General features: G+C 38.6%; 1 pseudogene; it reads right to left on the bottom strand.

Annotated features, from left to right (window-relative positions):
* Positions 1 to 5,532: 5,532 nt before the first annotated feature.
* LOC122899239 lies at positions 5,533 to 16,364 on the bottom strand (annotated as a pseudogene).
* Positions 16,365 to 26,445: the final 10,081 nt, after the last annotated feature.

The following is a 26,445-nucleotide window of genomic DNA, read 5'->3' as shown; positions in this document are numbered from 1 at the left end:
ATGTCCTTGAAACAAAAAGTTCTAGAAGCAATACTGGGATTGATTTTAAGACCAGATTGGATATTTGGGTTTCCTTTGAAAGTAATTAGTATTTTCCATTTTCTAGACTTTTAGCAGTTTTATTCTGATTTCTCATATATCAATATTAGTGGTTCAGTGAAATCTTGACACAGTATTCTCTGAATTTCAAAGAGATGTTGACTGGCCTAGGAGACTACTCAATTCAGAGTAACCTAGTGTTCTGTATACTTTAGCAGCTCCCTGGGACCGTCAGGGATGAAAGGAATGATGTGGGGATACAGAATCATCCGGAACATTTCACTTCAACTTAAGGACAATGCCATTCTAAAAAACTTGGATACTAAAACCTGGAACTGACAACGTAACCAACTTTAGTAATTTAGGTTATGCTAATTTCCAAGTTACTTAAATCCCAAAATACTTCATGACATACCTTATGTTTCCTAAATGTTTTCCTTTTATATGTGCTTCCTGGTGGTTTTCCAGTCATACTCAATGTTCAGTTCAGTTCCCCTGTGTATGCTGTCAAGACACTTGGCCACAAGGTCCTTACACCTTTTTTTCTAAGGTCTTCTCCCCTTCCCTGTCTCTCTCTGCCCCACTCCATTTTCCTAACTAACTTCTAGTTACCTGTACTGTTCATGTCTTCAGTCACTTCCTTTAGGAAGCCCTCTGTCACTGTCACTTCCCTCTACCTACCTCATCTTCATTAGGTGCCACTATTGTGTCCTTCCATGGTTTTCCACGTGGCTGCTGTGAACCATTACCACACATTATTTTCATAGCTAATACACACATCTATGACTCCACTGGATCCTGACAGTAATAGGGAAAAAAATAGTAACTATGCTATCTTAAGTGCTTATTATAATCAAGTATGTATAGAAATGTATGTATTTATCAATATGTAAGTGCATATTTATATATAGATATAGGGACATAGATATATAGATATATATTTATTCTTCTCAACACCTCTATGAAAGACTCATATAAGAAATAATTGAGAGCCCCTGGGTGGCTCAGTTGGTTAAGCGACTGCCTTCAGCTCAGGTCATGATCCTGAAGTCCCAGGATCAAGTTCCCAGTCAGGCTCCCTGCTTGGCAGAGAGTCTGCTTCTCCCTCTGACCCTCCCCTTCTCATGCTCTCTCTCTCATTCTCTCTCTCTCTCAAATAAATAAATAAAATCTTTAAACAAAATAATTGAATTAGAAGGTTTAAGTACAACCTGTAGAAGATCACATGGCTATCAAGGAATGAACTAGGATTCCCTGAACCTAGTAACTACACTAATATCTTTAAAAATCTAAAATGAAAAATGGTCCCCAAATGATCAACATATGAAATAATGGTGCCTCTTTGGCATTTATTTTCTCAACAAGAAGCAAATAGACCCACGGATATTATACTGGAGACATTCCCGATTTTGACACACAAAAATTCATTTTATGCCCAAAAGAAAATGCTCAGCATGGAACGGGTGCTCAACATATTTGTTGATGGAACTGGTTATTTTTCGGGGGTGTCCAAAAGAAATGCTTTCAGCTAAGGAGATGGGTGTTCTGCAAAGTGTGAAGTGTGAGCTGAGATCTCACTTCACTACTCAGTGATGCCTCTGTGTTCTAAAATTTTGTCTATCCTTAGCCCACTATAAAAACAAGAGTTAGGGGGTGCTGGGTGCCTCAGTTGGTTAAGCAACTGCCTTTGGCTCAGGTCATGATATCAGGGTCCTGGGATTGAGTCCTGCATCAGGCTCCTTGGTCAGCAGGGAGTCTGCTTCCCCTTCTGCTCCTCACTCCACTCTAGCTCTCTCACTCATTTTCTCAAATAAATAAAATCTTTAATAAAAAACAAGAATTTGCATTTATCTGAAAACCAAATAAATATGCACAAAAATATTTCTCAAACTCATATTTATTTTGCATATGCATTAAGAGTATATCATTGGGGCACTTGGGTGGCTCAGTGGGTTAAGCCTCTGCCTTCAGCTCAGGTCATGATCTCAAAGTCCTGGGATCGAGCCCCGTACTAGGCTCTCTGCTCAACAGGAAGCCTGCTTCCCCCCTCTCTCTCTGCCTGCCTCTCTGCCTACTTGCGATCTCTCTGTCAAATAAAGAAAAAAATAAAATCTTAAAAAACAAAAAGAGTATAGCATTAACTTTAGTATTTCTAGGATACTACACTATGTGGTAAAGTAAAAACTGCATTAAACGGTGTGTCCTTGGCGACCACTCAGAATCCTGAACTTAACCTTTATAACTCTGAAGGATTTTGATGGAAATATGTATTTATATTGCTGATTTAAAAAGCAGCATTTCATTAGGAATAGAAGGCCCAGGGATTTCAATGTTATGAAAGAAACAGGGTGCATGGAGATATCATTAATCCACTCTCTGAGAACAAGGTTGTTTTTCAGGATGCATGTGTAAGCATGTATAAATACACGTACACATATATGTACACACGTACGTATATCTAACATGTGTCACATTAAAGTATTTAAAAGTTGTACAGACATAAAGTATCAATATAAATGGAGCTTTCCTTGTTGAGTATCCTAGGCTGAATTGCATAAAACTTTTATAACTGTATTGTGTTCACTGAATTTTACCAAAGACTGTTTAATTAACATGTACGATTTTTATGGGAAAGAAATTTGCTTTGACCTCTAAGCTATGCCATTGTCCCTTTGTGTGTGTGTGTATGGGTGTAATTTAGGAGTGTCCCAGCATATTGTCATTTGGTCTCTTTGCTTTATGTTTTGGGTTAGAAGAGAAATGCAGAATTGGTATATTTATCTCATACCTTGATCATCTGAGAACTGATTTTCATTTTAGAGTCTTAGAGGTTCTTAGAGATGTTAATTTAGTCATTAGGGGTATTTATTTTGCTCTTACACATATGTGTTGTGTGTATGTGTATCCCACAAACCAGGATCTTTCCTATTGTGTGTATGTGTGTGTGAGTGTGTGAGTGTGTGTGTGTGTGTGTGTGTGTGTACACATATCTGTTTGGGCTCCTAGAGTGTGCTTCTATTTTTAAGATGTAGCTTGGCAATCGAAAGCTACTTATTCCCTTAGGTAATTGTAACTGTCACAATGTCAGCAAGGCTTACACTCCCTTCATATGAGACAAGGCATACATTTCATTTAAATTAGTCCTAATTCTGTCACTTCAGCAGTCCACTTGTGTGAACAATGTTGAAGCTTGGCTAGTCACCCTTGTTTTCTATACTTCGGTTGAGCAAACTGAAACTACTGTCAGTATCCATGATTAGAGGATGCTGGAGTAGTAGCATAAAGAGTCTCAAAGCCCCCAAGAAATAACTGTAGAAAACAGTAACTAATCATGAGTGTTCTCATGCTGCAAGCACAGATGCAGATCACAACACACCTTGGGTTTCAAACATGAAGTTTCACCTAGCCTAGAAAAAAATTTAATAGTTGGGCGCCTGGGTGGCTCAGTGGGTTAAGCCGCTGCCTTCGGCTCAGGTCATGATCTCAGGGTCCTGGGATCGAGGCCCACATCGGGCTCTCTGCTCAGCAGGGAGCCTGCTTCCTCTTCTCTCTCTGCCTGCCTCTCTGCCTGCTTGTGATCTCGCTCTGTCAAATAAATAAATAAAATCTTTAAAAAAATTTAATAGTTAATTTTATACATAAAGCATATGAGAAAGATTTTAAGGAGTGAAAATTGATTTTCCATATCTGCAAATGAGACCCAAGTTAAACCCATCTTTAAAATAGATATTTAAGCTGCCAATAGCCTCTTTGATAGCAGCTCTTTCTCTAAATTTGTATTTTGTATAATGATTCACCATCTATCCTATCCACCTTAACAAATCAGACGTTTTCATTATTCTGCACTCCTTTCTAATTGTTATTGATGTGCACACACATTTTACCATAGCATCATAGATTTGTTTTCATGTTCTATACATTTCACTTAATTTATGAGTCATAGTCTTCTTCCATGTGTCTACAGAGCAGTCACAAGATAATTTTAATAATGGGATAGTATTCTTTCAGAAAATCTACTTTTTAATTTATTGCAATATTATTGATTCTATGATTGCCCTCTTAAAATAATTCCAAGGACTGTATTTACTAGGTAGAAATGTCTAAGTATTTTTGTAACTCACAATGAACACATTTTAAAAGTGACGACATTGTGATTTAGAATGTCACAAGGTCATGAAATTGTGTAGCTGACGTATCTTGAAGTCCTCTCTCTATATATAAAATAAAATAAAAGCAGAGTTTTCGGCACCTGAAGCCCAGTGAGCAGTATTTGTCAGAATGGTTCTAACAGACTGAACCTAAAGAGGCTTCTCAGATATACGAAGTTCTCCTTGATTATCACTGTCAGTGACCTCGAGAAATTAGTAGTGTCTGGGGGACAGAGGCAGGGTATGTTTATTAACTTGACAATTATACCAAATATAGGCATGAAATGCTTTAACATTTCTTAATTACTCTAAATCAGAGAACTTGATGACAGGTTATAGTTAGAAATCAAAGAAGAAAAGCTTATATATCTTCATGGGCATATTTAATTCTTAGCCAATATCTTAACATTATTCACCAATCATTTATTAAGTACTTACTATTTACTATGTGCAAACATAGTTGTAGATTCTGGGGGTGTGCTGATAAACAAGGCAAAGTTCTTACCCATTTAAAGTTGTATCCACTTCCTACTTGCTGAAGAAGCACTAAGAGTCTCTGGACATTGTCAAAATACATTTACTATCAACAGTTTTCTATTTACTGATTATTTTACTGAAGATTTCATGGAAAAGTATAAAAGGTTTTACATGGCACTACTGCAGGGAAACAATAAAAATCCCTTAGAAAAATTAAAACTTTCTGGGGGATTTCTGCTTCAAACTAGTATAATGTAACAGATACTAAATTTTCCCTCCTACATGACAAAACTAAAAAAATCGGGCTGCCTGGGTGGCTCAGTTGGTTAAGCCACTGCCTTTGGCTCTGGTCCTAATCCCAGGGTCCTGGGACCAAGTCCCACATTGGGCTCCTTGCTCAGCGGGGAACCTGCTTCTCTCTCTGCCTCTGCCTGCTTGTGCTCTCTTGCTCTCTCTGACAAATACATAAATAAATAAAATCTTAAAAAAAAACACTAAAAAAATAAAATATGTAAAAAATACTTCTCAAAAATTGGAGATCAGGACAGGGATTCCTGTGAGAAAGAAAACATGAGTGAGCACAATGACTGCCCTGAGTTGTGGTCTGTAGAGACTTTCCAAGCTGTACTATTGAGGCATAACCCAGGTGCAGCCTGGCAATTTCCAAGATTAGGAGATAGAAGTAGGTGGCTAAGGGGACTAAGGCAACTGAAGTTCATAGGACATTGGACTGGAGAGAAAAGAGCTTCCCAAAGAGATGGCTTCTGAAATTTGTAGTCCTCTCCAAGTCTTCTCCCCACCCCCAACTGTGTTATATTATCTTTAATTAAGTACAAAGACTTCCAATCAAGTCACCTAGAGACCACTGCTCTGTTTGACTACTAGCCTCTAGTTTCTCTCTTCAGCAATGGTGAGGTAGATACATTTCCCACAGGGAAGAGAAATACATGGCTTGTTGCCTTTGCCAATAACAAAAAAGTTGGAGACCCTGCTGGCAAATCTGTTGTTACTGTTATCTTTCATGGGAACTACATTAAAAGAACCAGGATATCTCTTTCTGTTCATGTTCACACAAATTCTTCCCAGATTAGCACCTCTGGTCAACATACACATATTACCAGTGTCAAACTTAGTGAAATCAGTAATCTTTTCCAGTTTCCAAGTCCATTTGAATGGTGTATTTCACCTTGATGAGTGGACAAGAATAGTAGATGGTGCCAACATCATGGGCTACCAGATGAGGGACTTCTTTTGTCCACACAAAGATTTTTCTCACTTTTAAAAACTTATACTTGACCTCCTCAGGTGTAATCTGATGAACAGAAAAGCGACCCTTGGTGTCGCAGATCAGACAAATTCTTTTCAGGCTTGACAATGCTGAGGAGACTCATAAAACCAGTAGGGTGGGTTATATTAGTTCAGATCTTGCCATCAATATTAATAAAATGCTACATATAGATCTTCTTTTCTTTATCTCATGCTGGGGGCTACTTAAGTCTGTTCCTTAGGAAATGGTGAGAGGGAGGCATTCTCGTAGCTTATGGGGACCAGTAGATGGAGGAGAGACAAACACACTGGTCAGTTTATTCAGTATCCAATGCTTTGGAACTGCTACACACTTCAGATACTTCTTGGGACCATGAGCCCTGCCTGTGCTAGGCACAGTAAGAGGACTATGTCTTCTGGTATCTGAGAAAAGAGAGTGGAGTCCTCTCTAGGTCTTAAGTTGAATATTGACTGGCACAAGCTTGTGAGGAAACTCCCTGAGGCTGTACAAAGAGCCTGAAAAGAACAAAGGAATGCTTCCCAGGGCTACATAGAGCCAAGGATAGTTCATGTTTAAACTAGCCAAAGTGCAAAACTCTAATTTCCAGAGTGGGGGGGGGGATCTTCATAGGTTAAAGTTCTCAGAAGGATATCCTAGGGGTGCTTGGTTGGGTGGGTGGGGAGTAGGGTAGCTCAGTCAGCTAAGTGTCCGAGTCTTCATTTTGACTCAGGTCATGAGATGTAGCCCCATGTCAGGGTCCACACTGAGTGTAGAGTCTCCTTGAGATTCTCTCACCTCCTGCTTGTGCTTTCTCTAAAATAAAAAGCAAAACAAAACAATAACAACAAAACAACAACAAAAGAAGGATATCCTAGTAGTGGTAATAATTAAGAGAAAGATATTGTCTCAGTAGTGGGGAAAATTAGTCCTAAACTGAGCACTACTCTGGACACAGCTAATAAAACAAAATGCCATTTTAGAAAAAATCATCCTAGTTCCAAGTAATGTACCTGCTTTCTAGAATAATGCTAAAGAGCATTTAGAAGAATATAAAACCATCCATGATTCAGCAAGGTGAAACATGATGTCTGGCGTTCAGTGAAATATATTGATACTCAAAGAAGTAAGAAAATGTAACTCATAATATAGTAAAAAAAATTTAACAGAAATTTACATGTAGATTATAAATATGATAGAAGTAGTGGACAAGGACACTAAACAGTTGGTGTAATTATATTCCAAATGTGTAGGATGGTAGAAAAAACTTGAGCATGACAAGTATGAAATGGAAAATATAGATGTCCATCAACAGATGAATGGATCAAGAAGATGTGGTATATATACACAATGGAATACTATGCAGCCATCAAAAGAAACGAAATCTTGCCATTTGCCACAACATGGATGGAACTAGAGCATATCATGCTTAGCGAAATAAGTCAAGTGGAAAAAGACAAATATCATATGATCTCCTTGATATGAGGAAGTGGTGATGCAACATGGGGGCTTAAGTGGGTAGGAGAAGAATCCATGAAACAAGATGGGATAGGGAGGGAGACAAACCATAAGTGACTCTTAATCTCACGAAACAAACTGTGGGTTGCTGGGGGGAGGGGGTTTGGGAGAAAGGGGGTAGGGTTATGGACATTGGGGAGGGTATGTGCTTTTGGGTAAATTGGAAGGGGAGATGAACCATGAGAGACTATGGACTCTGAAAAACAATCTGAGGGGTTTGAAGTGGCAGTGGGGTGGGAGGTTGGGGGTACCAGGTGGTGGGTATTATAGAGGGCACAGCTTGCATGGAGCACTGGGTGTGGTGAAAAAATAATGAATACTGTTTTTCTGAAAATAAATAAATTGGAAAAAAAAAAGAAATGGAAAATAATTTGGATGAGATTGAAAGAAAATTAAACACCATAAAATAGAAGTCCAGAAGAACTGAAAACAGAATAATAGAAACTATGTGAAATGAAACAGTGAGGTAAAAGACTAAAGACACAAGAAAGAGAACATCAGTGAACTCATAGGATAATATCTAGTGGCCATTTATAATTGCTATACCTGAAAAAGGAGAGAAAGAAAAAAGTATTTTATGAAATAATGTCTATAAATTTTTCAAATTTAAATCTTACACCAACAGATTCAAGAAGCTCAAGAAATGCCAAGCATGAGGAACACAAAATTGCGACAAGACATATCATACTGAAATTCCTCAAAACCAAGGGTAAAAATAAGCCTAAGAACAATCTTAATAAAGCAGGTAAAGATAAAATGACAACAAATATCTAAATATCTCATCTGATACAATATAAGCTGGAAAACAATGGGAAAAAAACAATGGAAAACAACAACAACAATAATGTTTAAAATCCTAAAATATGTTTAAAATACTGCCTTGGTGGCTCAGTTGGTTAAGCCTCAGACTCTTGGTTTTGGCTCAGGTCATGATCTCAGGGTCATTAGATTGGGCTTCACACTGGGTGTAGAGCCTGTTTGAGATTCTCTTTCTCTCATTCTCTCTCTGTCCTTCATCTCCCCTCCCCCTTCCTCTCTTGCTCTCTCTCCCCATCTCTAAAAGAAAGAAAGAAAAAAAAAAAAATCCTGAAAGAAAAACAACTGCTCTCTATAGTCTGTACTCTTAGGAATATCTTTTAAAAATGAAGTGATTGGGGTGCCTGGGTGGCTCAGTTAAGCATCTGACCTTTTTTTTTTAAGTTAATTATTATATATATATATTTTTTAAGATTTTATTTATTTGAGAGAGAGAGAGACAGTGAGAGAGAGCATGAGCAAGGAGAAGGTCAGAGGGAGAAGCAGACTCCCCATGGAGCTGGGAGCCCGATGTAGGACTCAATCCCAGGACTCTGGGATCATGATCTGAGCCGAAGGCTGTTGTCCAACCGAGCCACCCAGACATCCCTATTATATATTTTTTTTTAGAGAGAAAGAGAGAGCAAGTGGTGGGGAGGGGCAAAGGGAGAGGGAGGGAGAGAGAGAATCCAAGCAGGTACCATGCCCACTGAAGAGCCCAACACAGGGCTCAATCTCAGCACCCTGAGATCCTGACCTGAGCCAAAATCAAGAGTTCACCACTTAACTGACTGAGCTACCCAGGTGCCCCTAAGTGTGTGACTCTTGTTCTCAGGTCAGGTCTTGATTTTAGAATCATGAGTTCAAGCCCTGCTTTGGGGTCCAGGCTGAGTGTGGAGCTTCTTCAAAAAGAAAAAGAAAAAAAAAAAATATATATATATATATATGACTAAAGACTTTCTCATCATTAGCAGATCTATGTAAAAAACAAATAATAAATGTTTAAATACACCTTTCAAGTAGAAGGATAAAAACACAATATAGAAGATATAGAAATCTGGATCTGTACAAAGGAATGAAAAATATGTGGGAAATATATTAGATTGTCTTGCTTTCGCTCTCTCTTTTTTAATCTCTTTGACAACTGACTCTGAAGTAAAAATAATGAAAGTGTACTGTGGCTCTTGTACAGATAAAATATGTTGACATAGATTATGTGAAAAAATGTGACAAAGGCTGAAATGGGGAATTGTCAATATACTATAATTACTGTAATACTGTATGTGAGGTGGTAAAATGTCACTCAAAAGTAGACTGTGATAAAGTAAAGATGTATTGTATAAGCCCTATTAGTAGGTAGATGGATAAACAAGTAGTGGTATAGCCATACAATGGACTATTACTCAGAAATTTAAAGAAAAGAACTACTGATATTCAGAATAACATTTAATGCATCTTAAAATAATTCCATTAAGTGAACGAAGCTAAACAAAGAAAACATACTAATTTCATTCATATACAGTTCTAAGAGAGTGCAAACCATCCCACAGCAAAGCAGGTCAATGGCTGTCTGGGGAAGTACGTAGGGGTTGTCTACGTGAGCAACTGGAAGAAAAAAGGAAAGAGGGGTTCTAAAGGACCCCGAGGGAACTATGGAGGTAATGAATGTAATCATTGTTGGTGGTGGTTTCAAGGGTTATACATCTCTCATCATCTATCAAGTGGTAGCTTTAAAGTAGGTACAATCTAAGGTGTATCAATAATGTCTCAAAAAATATGTGAAAAGCCAAAAAACAAACAAACAAAAAAAACACCAAACAACCAAAGCTCAGTTCTTCCTACGTTTTTCTAGCTTGCCATATTATCTTTCTACCAAGCATAGCCTAGAACAAATTGTCCTGAATGTACTTAGTATACATAAATATATATACACACACATAATACATAATACATATTTTAAATTACATTTCATATATAATGTATAAGCATATAAAATATTTATATAATATACATATACACATAAAATATATTTCATATAATATATACATATATACATATAATTATATATTATGGAATATAGAATACAGATTATATGTACTATAGGTGCATCTATGATGTTTACACATACACTAAATACTATAATATATGTGTGTATGTATGTGGGGATATTTTATATAAATATAAATATATACACACAAAGACACAGCCCTACTATGTTGTGATCTTAACAATTCTGACATAGTTCTTCATGAGTAAGCTACTTAAAGAGTTATGTGAAACCACGTTAATAAGTTTATTTTACTATAGATTCACAGGAAAACTGTTTTTACTTAAAGCTACCCCCACTGGAGAAAATTTTTGAATTGAATGTGGTTGTGTTATGGAAAAACATTCCTATAGCTCTCAAAAGACACAGCAAACCAATCTACAAGCATATATAAATGAAGCAAAGTTTCATAAATCCATACTTTGTGGAGTACTGATAATTTCTATATTTTTTGTTCTAACATAACACAATAAAAATAATAAGATATTATATGAATATAAAAATAAAATATAGTACATTGATTCCTTATCTGGTAATGGGTCATGACCAAAAGTTCTCTACTTAAATCACATACACATACATGAAATATGTGTGTACTGTAGCCAATATTCTCTTGTACTAGGCTTCTAGCACAACTTGACTTTATCAAACATAGATGAAATGCTACTTTAAATATTCCTAATCTACAAATTAACACTACCTTTCCTATGTGTTTGCAAAAGTTACAGAAGTTGTAACACATTGTCTCAGAGTTGGTTGCTCTTTCTGACTGTTGAGAATAAATTATCATTCATTAGTGCCTTCCTAGTGGTCCCTGAGGTTGTTAAAACTTTTCTCACCTCCTGGGTAAAGGGAATTGGAATTAAAGGCTTTATTGCTATTCAGAACTTGACCTCAATAGAAAAATAACATAATTTTAATACCCAGAGGAAATGACCTCTTACTTCCAAGGTTTCCCTTATGAACCCCATCAATGATATTATTAGCATTATTTTGTCTTTTAAATGTTTCAAAGCATCTCACCATCTTTTGCATCTTTGCATTGTGATGGATTAGAAAGGGACCAGGCCCTTTTTATTTCTGGATCTTCATATGGATATAATGAGGCTACATGCTTTCCAAAATTTTTGTACCCCTGTAGTTCATTAGTGAATATGGGGAATCAGAGGGGCCACTGAAAACCCTGTCATATTTTTTCCAGACCAATATTATTCCATTCTGTTCTTACAATAGCAAAGTGCAAAAATTGTACAAAAAGTATGTAAAGTCACTAATACTTTCTAAGTGTTGTGGGGGCTTGGAGTCAAAGATACACTGACATTCTAAAATCTGTACCAGTTCTTCTGTGCTGCTAAACATTTAGAGCTAGGATTACTGGCACTTTATTTTACAAACACATTTATGAAGGATCAGACCCCAAAAGAGTGCAGTGTAAAAGACAAACTGATCTGCATAGAAAAATTGAAGGGTATTAAATTGGAAGGAATAATTCTAGCAACCCAACTGGAGTAGGGTCCTATAAGGACTGGCTGGTGATAGCCTATAGCCGATAGCTGCTAAAGGATTTTTAAACACAGTGTTGCTTACTTTTCACTTTCACATCACTTATGTGCTGTATGAAAACAAATCTCTCAACCTGAAAGTCTTCAGTCAAATGCCTTGCATGAACTGTTTTGGGAAACAACAATGAATACTGGTTAATTTCCACCAAGAGTTGCCACAGAATAAAAGGAAGAAAATATTACAGGGATAAAATGTTAGTGAGATCTAGAAACTCAGACCCAAAGTGGCCATTAAAATGTAATCCTTCGGCACCTGGGTGGCTCAGTGGGTTAAGCCTCTGTCTTCAGCTCAGGTCATGATCTCAGCGTCCTGGGATTGAGCCCTGCTTTGGGCTCTCTGCTTAGCAGGGAGCCTGCTTCCCTCCTTCCCTGCTCCCTCCTCTCTGCCCGCCTCTGTGCCTACTTGTGATCTCCCTCTCCATGTCAAATGAATAAATAAAATCTTTAAAAAAAATTAATCCTGGAATGATATGTAGGGATTTTAGTTAGAGTGTGGATAAGGAGCTCAACCCAGCTGATTTCATTAAAATGGTCAGGAATACCTGCTTTATATGCAGATTACTACATACAAATTTCACTAATTACTTGTACTTCAGTGCCCATGTATGGCTTGCCAAAATAGCGAATCTCAAATGAGAAAATGAATATCCTCAAAATCCCTTAATCACTCCCCATAAGGAGGAAATAGCATCCAACTTCTGCCCAACCTAGCACAAAGATCTTGGGTCAAAAGCAGCCCTTACTCCTTTCTTGCTCACTGTTGGGATGGTTATGCCAATATTTTATCCCTTTTATTTTTGGCCCCTAGAACTTTTCAGGAAAATTTCCCTTTAAAACCTTACAGCCCCTGTAAAGGGAGACTAGAATTATGGGGATAGCTAAGGAAAGCAGGGATGCCAAAAATAGCAAACCTGAAAGAAACAAATCCTGAAAACATCCTGAAGACTCTAGGGTCTCAAGACATTACTTTTTAAAATATTTTATTTATTTGGAAGGAAGGGGTAGAGCAAAGGGAGAGGGGCAAGCAGACTCTGCACTCTGCACTGAGAGCTCAATCCCATGACCATGAGATCACAACCTCAAGCTGAAATCATCCAGGCTCAGTGGGTTAAGACATCATTCTTATTACAAACAAGACATCATTCTTATTACAAACAAGCCAGGACAGTCAATGAAAAACTAAATTAGTTAGTTTTGCTGGGTATTATGAGTCACAATTTAACATGAAATTCAGAGAACCTATTTCATACATCTTATGGTAATTAGTATGGGAGGTGAAAACTTCCCACTTAAATTTGTGAAATAGATTAGAGTTCTCATCCTGGGGTAAAAATGCGTATTCAGAGATGTTTGACCTTGAATCTAATATCAAAGCCTAGATCCCCTCAGACGTTCAAGTGTATATTTTTCAAGGAGAGAGATAATGCTTTTTTCCCTATAACTTAAAAAATATATTACATTTTTTGTTATTGTTACTCTTTCTTTGTTGGTTTGTTTTTAGCACAGCATAACATCAGGAATCAGGTCTACTTTAAATTCCAAGTGGCTAGCCTGAAAGGTTTATGGTTCTTTTTTGTAAGATGTTCTGTATTCTATTTCTGGAATGCTCCAGCCCACAGATATATAGCATCATAGGTATATTGCCTTCTTTGCTGTATAGACCCTGGAAAATGGTCTCCATTTGCCTTTTTAATTTTTATGATAACTGAATTTACTGTAAAGGAGCAAAGGTTTTATAAAGGCATTCAGTCATGTATTTCTACTGCAGGTATAAGGTTTAATTGTATAGTTGTTTTTCTAAAGCTCGTTTGTCATTGCCAATAACATCTTCCTAATAGTGGTTTGCCAAAAAACATTTTGTTTTTATTATTTAATTTACTTATGGGAAAAAAAAATTGGGCTGTGTATTACTTATCTTCCTTGATTACATACATATTGACTCAAACCAGAACCACAAATTACAATGGAACTCCAGAAAATAGCATAGGTCATAAGTTCAACAGCATTAATTTTGTTTATTGGCCCTCAATGGAGGTAGTTCACTTATTGGCACCTTTGTGAAATAGTGTTCATCTCATTGAGGGAAATTTATATATTCATATGCCTTAAGGACCATTGAGTAAATCATCTAAGTATACTACTTCACAGATGTCAGAATCATTCATACATTCCCTTATTAATTTATTAAAATAGACTCAATGAGATAAATTACTCTGGTATTTTTACTCTTACATTATAGGTAATAGGGCTAAGGTACAAATTAAATTTACTGGGCACAGTGTGCCTTGCTAGTCAGTGACAAAGATGATATTAGAACATAATGATGTTCAGGTGAGTAGTCCAATGTACAAATACAGAAAGGAGGGTCATTCATAGTCAAGTAATTAAATATAAGAATAGAACATTTTCTAGGAAGTGGAAAACAAGAAGAGCAAAGGTCATACCAAGCCCTGCCATTAGACTAAAACAACCAGTTGTCAGAGACAAAAAGACCATTACCACTACTGTGGTCATGGCAGCTTTTCTGCATTCATTATCCCCAGATAGCATCACCTCACCTTTGGGCCTAATGCACGTCAGGGTGGGGATCGACGATCCACATATTGGTAGTATGGCATTTTCTCCTTAATCTCTTTGTTGTAAAGCAGCCTATTGACTTCATTTTCCCTTGACAACCTGGTAATTTTTCCTGTAGGATATTTTTTGATTTGTCTGATTATTTCCTCTTGGTATCTTTTACCTCGTTCCTTTATTCCCTCAATTTCCTAAAAATTAGAAGATAAATCTAGAGGCTAGATTACACTCAGGTTGTATATTTTTGATAAGACTATTTATAGATCATATTAGGCACTAAATAATTCATCTCATTAAAGGGTACACCCACATGATGTCATCCCACTTGTGGTAAGGTTTTATTACTTTCCTAAGAAGGTATTATGAAATGTGTTCACCTTAAAATAAGTTTTTCCATAGATATTAACAAGAAGACTGTGCTGTTTTACTTTGTTACCTTATAATTGTCCTGTCCCCAAACCTAATCAATGCCTTGATAAGTGGTTACAAAATGGTGGTTTTCCGAATTCTGTCATTCCATCTAAATATGTTAGTTGGCATTCTTCTAAGAAGTACCTTCTCTCATTAACTAGGGATATAATGCAGTTCTTCTTAAGAAATAGTAAAAGCTTATTTTTTCCCATGAATTATCTATTCTTGTTTCATGTTTTTGTTTTCTTCCTCCTCTTCTCCCAACACCTGCCATGTTTTTATATCATTGCTATGAACTCGTGAATTTGTATTTTTCCAGTGATTTACTCCAATTTACAGTTACTGCATTTCCAATCAATTTTTCATTAAAAAAATGTGTCCTTGGGGCGCCTGGGTGGCTCAGTGGGTTAAGCCTCTGCCTTCGGCTCCGGTCATGGTCCTAGGGTTCTGGGATTGAGCTCTGCATTGGGCTGCCTGCCCAGAGGGAAGCCTGCTTCTCCTTCTCTGCTCCCCCTGCTTATGTTCCCTCTTCGCTGTGTCTCTCTGTCAAATAAATAAATAAAATCTTAAAAAAAAAAAAAAAGTGTCCTTTAGTTCACTCATTAAGAGTACTTGGGTGGGGGCGCCCGGGTGGCTCATGGGTTAAAGCCTCTGCCTTCAGCTCAGGTCATGATTCCAGGGTCCTGGTATCCAGCCCCACATCAGGCTCTCCGTTCCATGGAGAGCCTGCTTTCTCCTCTTTCTCTCTCTGCCTGCCTCTCTGCCTAGTTGTGATCTCTTTCTGTCAAATAAATAAATAAAATCTTAAAAAAAAAGAAAAAAAAAAGAGTACTTGGGTGTGTGTTATTATTCTACAGTACTGCCGTGGTGTACCTCAGCAAGGATAGGTCAGTTTTACCAGAATCGCCGGGCACCATTTCCATATGCATATTAGGAACATCTGTTACATTGTGAAAATTTTCTGGACTTTTAAGTTCTGTTCCTTTTTGGGGTGGGGAATGGGGAATTTTGTCCTTTTCTCTGATTCCCCTTATCTCCTTCTTTGCTTCATTTTTGGTCCTGGCTCCTTCTTATCTGTCCTTTTCTGTACATCCAGTTGTGCTATTCTTGGCAACTTTTGTAGTTTAGTCATGAATTCTGAGTCGAAATGGTAATTTCCTTCAATTTTCTCAAGGTATGTTTGGCTTCTATTTTAATCTCCATATTATTTCTATTTTAATATTTAAATGTTGGATTCATAACCGCAGATTCCCTTTTTAAATTATAATAATTCAAGTGGGAGAAAGTGTATTTTCTTCTATTTTGTTTTTTGGGGCAGTTTTGTCCAAAAGTTTAATTCCCCCCCTTGTTTTGTTTCACCATTTTTCAGTTCCTTTCAGTAAAAAGGTAATACAAAAGAATCTACTAACCTTTCCCTGCCGCGCCGTGGCCAGTGGGGTCAGACAAGGTCTGTGCTTGGTGTTATCATCCAGGAGCTGGCCCGCGTGCCCCAGATGTTCCTGGGCGCTGCCATGTCTGATTGCACGCATGCATGCTGGCGTGCACTGGGGTCTCCATCCGGGGCCTGTTCAGCTGTACTGGGCATGGGCGGGATTGGTGCGCCTCCCCGCCCACCGCGGGCATCCCGGCACCTGCCAATGCCTTCCTGGTATCCGCCCAGCAGGTTCCCTCTACCTCATTAGCCACTGCTTGCATGCACCTGTCTTCCCAGCCCATGCAGCCCCCGCAAGTGTGTACGCCAGATGTGTACCTTGCCCAACCAAGCAGGCTACCAGAAGTGGGCACCGCCCCCTCCCGGAGGTGCCTCCACCCGGGAAATGCCTCCACCCCAGAAGTGCCTCCTTCTCTGGAAGTTCTACCATCCCGGAAGAAGGTTCCCTGGAAGCGGCTCCCCGGAAATGTCCACCCCAGAGTGTTTCCTGCCCTTAAGTGGGAACCGGGAAGTGCCCTTTCTGGAAGCGCTCCCACCCTGCAAGAAGTGGGCACCCAGTAGAGGGCTCCTTGGAGAGGGACCCTGCCCTGCCCTTCCCTGTATCCCCACTGTCCACTCTGCCCCCGGCCCCCGGAGGCCCAGGTGCTCAGAGATGGCCCAATGCTCATTTAGGACTGGCCCATTCCTGCTGCTTTTCAAGAGAACTGTGAATGCAAGTGTTTCACCAGCTTCTGTTGGTGATATTGTCTTCACTCCGCAGGATCCCTGGCTCTCCTTCCCCCGGGATAAGCTGAGAGGGCTTCTGGTAGTCTCTGGTAATCACATCTGTAGGAGATGTGAATATTTGAGTTGCATCCCCTGCTCATGGTCTTAGTGCTCCCTGGCTTTCCGGTTTCTGCTGGGGAGAGAGCTCACCTGCTCCTGGGGCACCTGACCAGACCTCTGTGGGGCAACTACAGGTATCCTTCTAGCTTCCAGGTCTCAGTGACATAGTGATGTGGCCCCTAGGACTTGAGTAGTGCCCCTATAGACCCTTCTCCCTGGGGTTCTTCCCGTGTCTCCTGCAAGTCTGCTCAGCCACCCCTGCCCCGCTCTGTATACAACAGCAGGGAAAATCCTTTACCCTACTACCTGCCTTACTTTGAAATGCTCCCTTTTATATCAAGCTCAAGGAAGACTTCGGGCTTCCAGGTCTCCAGATATCCAGTGAAAATTGTGTGAATGCCATTCTTTCAATTTTGCTTGTATTTTCCTCACAGGGATTCTACTAACATCCAAATCTGTCTTTTCTTTAGTACCAATTCTCCTTCGACCAAAATACTTCCTTCTCCCTTTGGGTTCACCTACTCTGGATACACAAGACAAACACTTGTTTTCAGCTTTCCACTGCATGTTCATGTGTCTGTGAAGTAGAGAAGGCAGTTGTAATTATCCCCGTGTGATAGTTGAGGTGACAGTAGTACAGAGCTTAAATGATCAGTTCGTGATCACTTCTCTAGGATTCAGAACTGTAGCAAAAATTCAGATACTATGGTGCTTTTTCTGTATACCAACCAACCTGCTTCATCTCATTAGCAGGAGGACAGAATCAAGGTGAAGGCTTGGACCGGGGTTTTCTTGCCGGTTCTGCTATTCACTAGATGACCTGGGCACATTACTCACCCAATGATAGTTCACTTACTCGTTTGTAATGTTATAATACTTTTTTATAACTTAAATTTTAATTAAAATGATAGTTTGAAACATAAAACAATTTCTGGAATTCAGCTGTTTTTATACTAATGGCAAGTATGTTGTACATACTAAATATTTGATATGTGTTAGGTATTATCATTGTCAAACAGCCTTGAGTCATTGCTGAACAGGAGTATGCTAATACAACTTCTAAGATGATTTCCATCTTTTAGATAAACAGAAAAAAGTGTTATCAAATAGCATTAGTTTTTACATGTCATTATTAAATATACCTCGTTCTTTGTTCTTCATCTTAAGATAGTATCTTCTTTGGAAAGGTAGAATTCTTTAGCTTTTATCCTTTATGATGCAAAATGACCTTGTGATAATTATGCATATTCTTAGTGCTCCCCCCCCCACAAAGATTTTATGTATTTATTAGAGAGAGGGGGAGAGAGAGAGCAAGATCAGGAGCAGAGTGTGGGACAAGAGAGGGAAAAGCAGACTCCTTGCTGAGCAGAGGGCCCAACACAGGGCTTAATCCAGGACCTGAGATCATGACCTGAACAGAGTACAGAGGCTTAACTGAGGGATCCACCCAGGTGCCCCCCTTGTGCTTTTAATAATATATTTTAAAAAATGTTTTTAAATGCATTTTGACTTGTTAAGGGTTTGTAAATTCAAATGTCAGTGCTTTTCTGTGCATTATTAATGCAAACAGATCTCTGACTAGAGAAAAACCAAAAAACTTGTGTAACTCATTGCTTACCATATAATATTGTCTCATGATTATGTTGCGACTTCAGCAAACAAATTTGAAATAGGCAAGCCTTGTTCCAAGACACAATTTCTCATGTGTTTTACAGTTTTAAATGTAATCTGTGTGGAATATGGCATGGCTACCTACATCAGAGCTCTGGTCAGTAAAACTTTTCTTTTAAAAAATAAATTGTAAGTGTTTTCAGTTTTGGAGGCAGTGTCATGACATTTTTAAAGCAAAAGCAGCCATTGGATATGTTTAAAAGATTAATTGTGGCTATTTCTTTACCAAAACAAGCAACCACCTAGATAGGGGACCTAGGCCATAGATTGTAGACTCTAAGAGAAAGGAAAGTTGACTTCTCTTTGGATGAGAGCTGATAAAGACGTCAGGGATGAGTATGTGTGGAGTGTGAGACTAGGGAGGGCTCGATAGGTATTTAGTTACATTTTAAGTTCAGGAAATACTAGAGAACAGATATTTGTAAGGGGACACTGATGTCGGGTGAAACACATAGATACTTTTGTTTGTCAGCAGAGTGAAAGCAAAGATGCGTATGTATGGTTAGAAGTTTTCAGAAATCAGAGTAAAATTACCTATTTTAAAAAATTTGCTTGAGTTTTCACTGAGACTGTGTTGATAACGTACACAGATAAATTAGTTGCGTTGCTAGAAGCAGCATCTATACATAATTTGCAAAACTGAAGTTTTAGTTTCAACACACGTGCGTAAGAATTATTTTATTTTGTAACCTATTAAATTATAAGTGTGAAAAATCATTTTTATCTTGTGGCTTATCTATAAAATTACATTTTTACTATTTACTTACAATATAATAAATTACAATATAATAATTACAATGTAATAAATTACTATATAACAGGGAGAAAATCAGACTGATTTGGGGCTATAACCACATGTTCTATTATAGTTTGAGGGGTTTTTTTGTTGTTGTTTTGTTTTTTGTTTTTTGTTTTTTGCTTTTCTATTTAACACAGTTATACTGTAGAGGAGGCCTACGTAAGTGAATATGGGATTAACAGACTGTGTCTACTTGAAAGTTTTTAAATTGTATATAAACAAAGCAATCACTTTGGAGAAAGATTACAAAAACCAAAATAGTTTCCTTTTTTTTTTTCTTTTTGATGTCTGAGATAATAATTGTTTGAAAATATTGGTACAATTTTGCAATGAGGAAGAAGGAAAACAAGAAAAATGCTCTTCTCTTTTTATTTATATAAATTGTGGAGTAATAGGATTCTTTGATATGTTAATTATACCTCTGTGTTTCAGCCTTCAAGCTTCACAGTAATTTGTTAAGTATTATTTTCATCCATTGAAACAGATATAGTGCTGGAATTTGATTTGGTTGCTGTTGCCAAGAAAAGTTTCTGAAACTAATGCAGAGAATTCATTATTGAACAATTAAGAAATGGATGAATGATGTTAATAGTTCATAAAAAAAATTGAAAAAATGATCACCATCCAGAATCCACATGATTTTTCTGGAACATCTTTAATGTGTATATTTAAAATAGGATGGCCTATGTGATGGGGTTTTAGAATATAAATGAAGTTTGGTGGGGTGAGGTCCAGATCCCATAACCAAGAATTCTTAAGATTTCTCTGGTGCAAAAAGGTGATTTTATTAAAGCACAGGGACAGGACCTGTGGGCAGAAAGAGCTGCCTCCCCAGGGTTGTGAGGGGTGGCTGATTAAGCTATGGGGTTGGAAGAGGTAAGGGAAAAAACGCTTTCAAAAAAACTTTCTTATACTAAGTAGGACCTATAAGATGCCAGAGGCCTTGCCATTACCAGGTTAAGGTTGTTTTCCTTCTAACAAAGCATTAAATTAAGATAGTTGGGTGTTTCCTGCAGGAACATTACACTCTGCCTGCTTCAAGTATTTGTCAATGGGCTGCAGGTTGTAAGGACATTTAATTTTATCTGCATTTCCTTCTGGAAGCTAGGTTATTAATAGAAATGCTTTGTTCTTGTATGTTGCTGAGACATTTGTAAACTGAGGGAGACTTGGGTTGTGATCACTATCAGGTAACCATTTGTTTGTCCTCTAGGGCAGCCCGGAGTGCCTGAGGAAATGTCGCATATAACTCATCTGGGTTGCGGGGGTGGGGAGTGGTCTCAGCTTCTGGCTGTCCTCAGCTTGCCTTCTGCTCCCTCATCATATGTACTTACATATGTATCAAAAACATTCATAATGATGACGTTTTAGAATATAAGTGAAGTCTGGAGCCGATGACCAAGAAAGAATTCTTGAGATTCCTTTGGTGCAGAATGGTGGTTTGTTAAAGCCCGGGACAGGACTGGTGGGCAGAAAGAGCTGCTGCCCCAGGGTTGTAAAGAGTGGTTCATTACAAACTTGCAAGTTGGGAGGGGGTCAGGGATGGCTTAAGTCTCTAAGGAATTTTGGAAGCAAGGTTTCCAGGACCTTGAGAGGCTAGCTGTTTTTGGGAAAAGATCATTTATTACCGTCTGATAAAACCTTCACTTGATCTTAGCCAAAAGGCCGAGAAGCGATACCGTCTGATAAAACCTTAGCCATGAGAACTTTCAAATCTATATTGGTGGGCCATATGCTTGGGGGGGGGCTGATTGCTAACATGTATCTTGGTGGGGGAGGCGTTAGAGATAAAGGAAGTTTCCGAAGGAATTTTTTTATGTTAAAGTAGACCCACAGGATCCGGGTTGGGGGGGGGGTGGTTTGGTCAGGATAGGATTGAGTTTTGCCCTGGGCAAATTACTAAGGTGGAGGCAGTTGAGTCCCTAGAGGAATGTCATTTTGCCTGTTTCAAGGACTTGTCAATGGGCTCTAGGTAGTAAGGAAATTTAATACCTTTTATTCTGCCTGTTTCCCATATCAATAAGACATATATATGTCCTAAATACATTAATCTCTAAATTAGTAGTCCTCTATATTGCTCAAGATTGTGTGAAGAAACAAAATTATTTTAGGGCTCATCTACCCTAACCAACTTCTTTCTTTATAATCCAATAAAGTTTAAATGAAATGTGATATTATCTTTGAACCTAGTAACAAGTATCTTCACTTTAGAAGGTTCACAAGTCACAAGATTATAAAAATCCTAAAAGGACTAAAAATGAAATGAATATATATATATATATATATATATATATATATATGTGTGTGTGTGTGTGTGTGTGTGTGTGTGTGTGTATGTGTGTGTGTGTGTGTGTGTGTGTGTGTATCTTATGTTAAAACATGCAAATAGAGCAGGGCATCTATTTAGAAATAACATGGAGGACTCCACAGGCCAGCAGTGATCTGTAAACTGGCCTTTGGGAAATGCTGCTTTCCTGAATAGAGGCTGTAGGCTGGGTGTGCTGGTAGGTGCTGAGGACACAGCAACAGATCAAGGCTTCAGCTGGCCATAGAAGTCAGTAGGATAACTAACTCCAGTAGGACTACCAGTGAGAGTGTTTTAAGAACAGTGTAACAGGAACTAATGCTGACAGGCACTGAGTACAGGGTAAGCAGGTGAGATGTGCAATGACCAGTAAGTAGGTGTTAGACTATGTGCTTTTGAAGAGAGAGCAGAAGGCTAGCTGAGGACACTGTGCAACCTCTCCCCCAACTCCAACTCATGGGCGGGATAGGTGTGACATTCTTCCAGAAAGCTCCTACATTTATGTTAATGCCTTGCTAGAGGGGAAAACAACCTTAACTTGACGATGGCAAGGTCTCAGGTATCCCCTGTCTTCTTTAACATATGAAAATCTCCCAGCTCCCAAGTATGGTATTAGCCTCTCTCAGAACCTGGGACAGCAACTCTTTCTGCCCATAGGTCCTGTTCCTATTGCTTTATCTAGCACCAAAGGCATCTCAAGAATCCCTTCTTGGACATCAACTCCAGACTTACCCCATCTAACCTCATCTATATTCCAAAACCCCATCACTTTCACAGTCAGTCTTACTGGAGTTACAAAGAGCCAAAGAGAAAGGGTGTGTTTTATATCTTCTAGATCTCTGTAAAAATTGAATATGCTAATGCCTGGAAAGATGATAGCTGAGGTAAGTGGGAGCTCCCAAAATGGTAACAGGTGTTATGTCTTATCAGTTGTTACTGTTTGTTTCTTCTTTGCCTGATATGGCGCCTTCTGTGTAATAGCTATTCAGTATAGTAGTCCTTAATAAAGAAACTGGAATCCTATAGTAATGTGTTTTAAATTACCCAGTCTGCAAGGAAAAGTAAATACAGACCATTTTGCTTATTTGTATTTTACTGATCTGCTGGTAATTGTGACTAGAGTGTTGCTCATATGGTTGTACATCATTATACACAGCAGATGAAGTTCTAAAATGTGTTTTATTCACATTTTTTGTGAATTAAATAACATATTTTTCTCTCATTCTCTTAGAGGAGCACAAGGAATCTGAAATTACAAACAGTTATCAATGAACAGTGGTTCCTAACAGTAGTTGTAAGGATCTGTCTAATGTAATTGCCCCATCAAGTAGTAAAATCGCCGAAAGAACGCTTTGATTTTCTAGAGAAAAGTCACCATTTCAAGGCACCATGTATCAAATTGTTCTTTAAACTTAAGAGGCACTTTTGTGTTTAGGCAATCATCCTGTAAACTAGCAGTTTAAATTCTGGGGGGGGGTATGAAAACTGGTTTTCCTGATGTCTGGTCCCAGTGGTGTGTCTACAATAGCCCAGGGATTGTAGTCACTTAGCTATCAGGTATATTTTGTGTCACAAATTGGGAAATGCAATGCTAGCGTGTTGTTCTCTCCCTGTGTTCATCATGCAAGGATCCTCACAAAGAAGCGAGAAGACGCCTACTTTGGGATCATCATTTTAACTAGGAAAAATATTCAGATTACTGAAAAAAAAATGTGAGAAAAAGAGAAGTAGAACTTGAAATCAAATACTCGGTGTCCTACAATAAGAAAGAGAGCCGAGACCTGGCCTGTGGCATCTCTTATTTATATACCACTGATGTCATGATATTCGGAGAGGAATTCATCTTCATAGTCTAGCAGGTCTGTTGGCCATTTGATGTATATCCTGAGTTTCCCTTACTGTGATTCTAAATTCAGCAAGAACACTCCCTTAACGACCTTGGTTCCCTCTGTAGTTTGTACCCTGAGGGATGTGGATAGCCAGAAGGGAATTGGCGAGTCCATTTCTCAAGCTAAATTAATGAATTGGCATTCTGCTGTTAATTCAGTATTTCTGCTTCATTCATGAACCGAGGAAATTGAAGCACATGTTATACTTATTTAAAAGGCAGAGGTCAAACATTACACCAAAGGAGTCACTTTGGAGGGTATAAACTCAACCCTTGCTTTAAAATGAGTCCTTGGGGGACACCTGGGTGGCGCAGTTGGTTGGACGACTGCCTTCGGCTCAGGGCGTGATCCTGGAGTCCCGGGATCGAGTCCCACATCAGGCTCCCAGCTCCATGGGGAGTCTGCTTCGCTCTCTGACTTTCTCCTCTCTCGTGCTCTCTCTCACTGTCTCTCTCTCTCTCAAATAAAAATAAAAATAAAATCTTAAAATGAGTCCTTGGGTACCAACACCTGCTGACGCTTTTAGACTCTTTCTTATGAACCTAAAACAGCCATATGAGGTAAAGTTGGGCCATAAAAATGGATGAAAAGGGTACTTCCAGCACATGCAGATTCCAATGGCTACATGTGTGGCCACTTTTAGAAAGCCTAGTGCTTAGACTAGGAAAAAGAAAAAAAAAAAAAAAGACGTTAGGTAAAACAGTAATAAAGTTCTGTTTAAGAACGTAGTTTTCTGGGTGTAACTATTTCCCCACAAAATTGTGTGTTTATGTCTTTGTCAACAGATCAATAGAATTTCTTATAGCATTTTCTTAGGCGGAGGAAACATTGAAGCATGGCATTAAAAAGTCACACGGTAAAAAAACAAACAAACAAAAAAAACCCAACACCACCAACAAAAACATCACAGGTTTTTGAAAACCGGGAAGACCTTTTCCAGTTGTCTAAGTCATGCTGTTATCTGTCTTATCCTGTCTGGTTTTACCTGACTCCAAGGAAGATTGCCCTGACGTACAATGTATTAGAAGGCTCCTCTGCAGAAGGGAGCCAAATTTGACAATGATACAGATTTGAAGACAAGTAACCTTTTCTGTTTTTAATGACTGAGCTTCTCTATCCCAAGCATCCCCAGATCTACTTAGTGGTATAAAAACAAACAAAGATCAATTTAAAAAGTAAACTTATCTCCTCAAATAATGTCAGCCTTTTCTAGTTTAACACAGCCTAAGGCAAACTCAGTCTTATTTAGATGAATGATCAGACTTTCTCTGTGTCTCCATTAACCCCCTCCTCCAGAACCTTCCGGTCCACACGCCCAGCATGCACACATCCCAGCCCCACATGTACCACAGCGAAAGAATCTGTCCTTACCTGATGGTATATGGATGCAACCTGAGCTCTGAAAACAGGGATTTCTGTTGATGAGTTCACTGGCTTCTGCTGGCCTCTGGCTGAAATGTGGACTGGTGTTGACTCAGCAACTTTCAAGGTCACAGCTTAGCTGCTGTCTATTCTCTGCCTATATAACACCTGACTTCTCCTCCCATAAAGTTGGATCTGCCTGGCCTCGAGCTGGCTCTGCTGTTCTCCTGTGTTTCTCTGCCTGGCCCTGTCCCTCCTTTGAATTCAGATTTACTCTGGGCTTACCCCCAGTTTGCCCTAAGCCCAGGAAATCTCTAGCAGGTCTGCAGGTTGGTGTTTCACTGAAACCCTTTGAACCCCACAGAGTACACAGGAACAGGGAGATTTTTTCCAATGTCCCATGCAGGAAGAGAGCTGACAAAGAGAGCTGACACTCTTGAGCCCCTTCTCATCCTAAACATGTGATGCCCCTTTCTGGTCTGCCATAATCACCTCATGTGGTCATAGATCATGCCAGAGCAGCCAAGCTTCGAATGCTTTGATGCCAGCAACCCCTTCCACTTACGTAGCATCTTAATTCTCAAGTTCCTGAGGTTCACGTTTTAGAGCTCGGTCTACTTGAGCAGAGACAAATTCTTCTTAGGAACATAGACAGAATTTTAACCCTCATCTTATCCCCTCTGAGTCTGTCTTCTCGGCCAAAGCCTCCACTGTCCTGGAAGGCTTTACTTTTTGCTGTGGAGTAAGAACTTCCTTTATACCATGTCTTTCACCCTCTCTGTGTCAGGGCTTATAGTAAAGAGCTTTACTCAAAACTTCCTCTGCTTTAGTCGGAGAAAACTCTTTGGAATTTAGGAAATTATTTTATTTTCAGAAAAACCTGGCTCCCAAGACTCTTGCTTAAGATTCAAAACATTCAATCTGAATCTCAACATAAGCAATGACACATTTATTCTAAATTGTACTTGCTCTCCCCATAAAACTTGAATGCCATCGATACAAAGGATGTTGACTCACAGAAAAACAACATTTACAGGATATGAAAAATATATTGGCTTTATATTTCAGTTGCGTGAAACCCATTATGAGGCTTTTCACATAGTGTGTAGTCATCTGCTGACAGTTCTCCCAGCTGTACTTGAGATCTGATTTGTCATTGGAAGAAAAGCATGTACTTTTAAGTGGAACCATATTGGGGAAAATCATTAAACATCGCTGAGCCACTATTTTGTCATGACTTAAATGGACTTTAAAAAAAATAATACTCACCTTCTATGACTTTTGTAAAGAAAATTTTATAACTTACAGAAAGAACTTATGATATTTT

Source organism: Neovison vison, chromosome 2 (genome assembly GCF_020171115.1).
Source record: "Neovison vison isolate M4711 chromosome 2, ASM_NN_V1, whole genome shotgun sequence".
Lineage (NCBI taxonomy): Eukaryota > Metazoa > Chordata > Mammalia > Carnivora > Mustelidae > Neogale > Neogale vison.
Note: the sequence above shows the minus strand (reverse complement) of the source record. Positions and strands in the feature narration are given on the sequence as shown.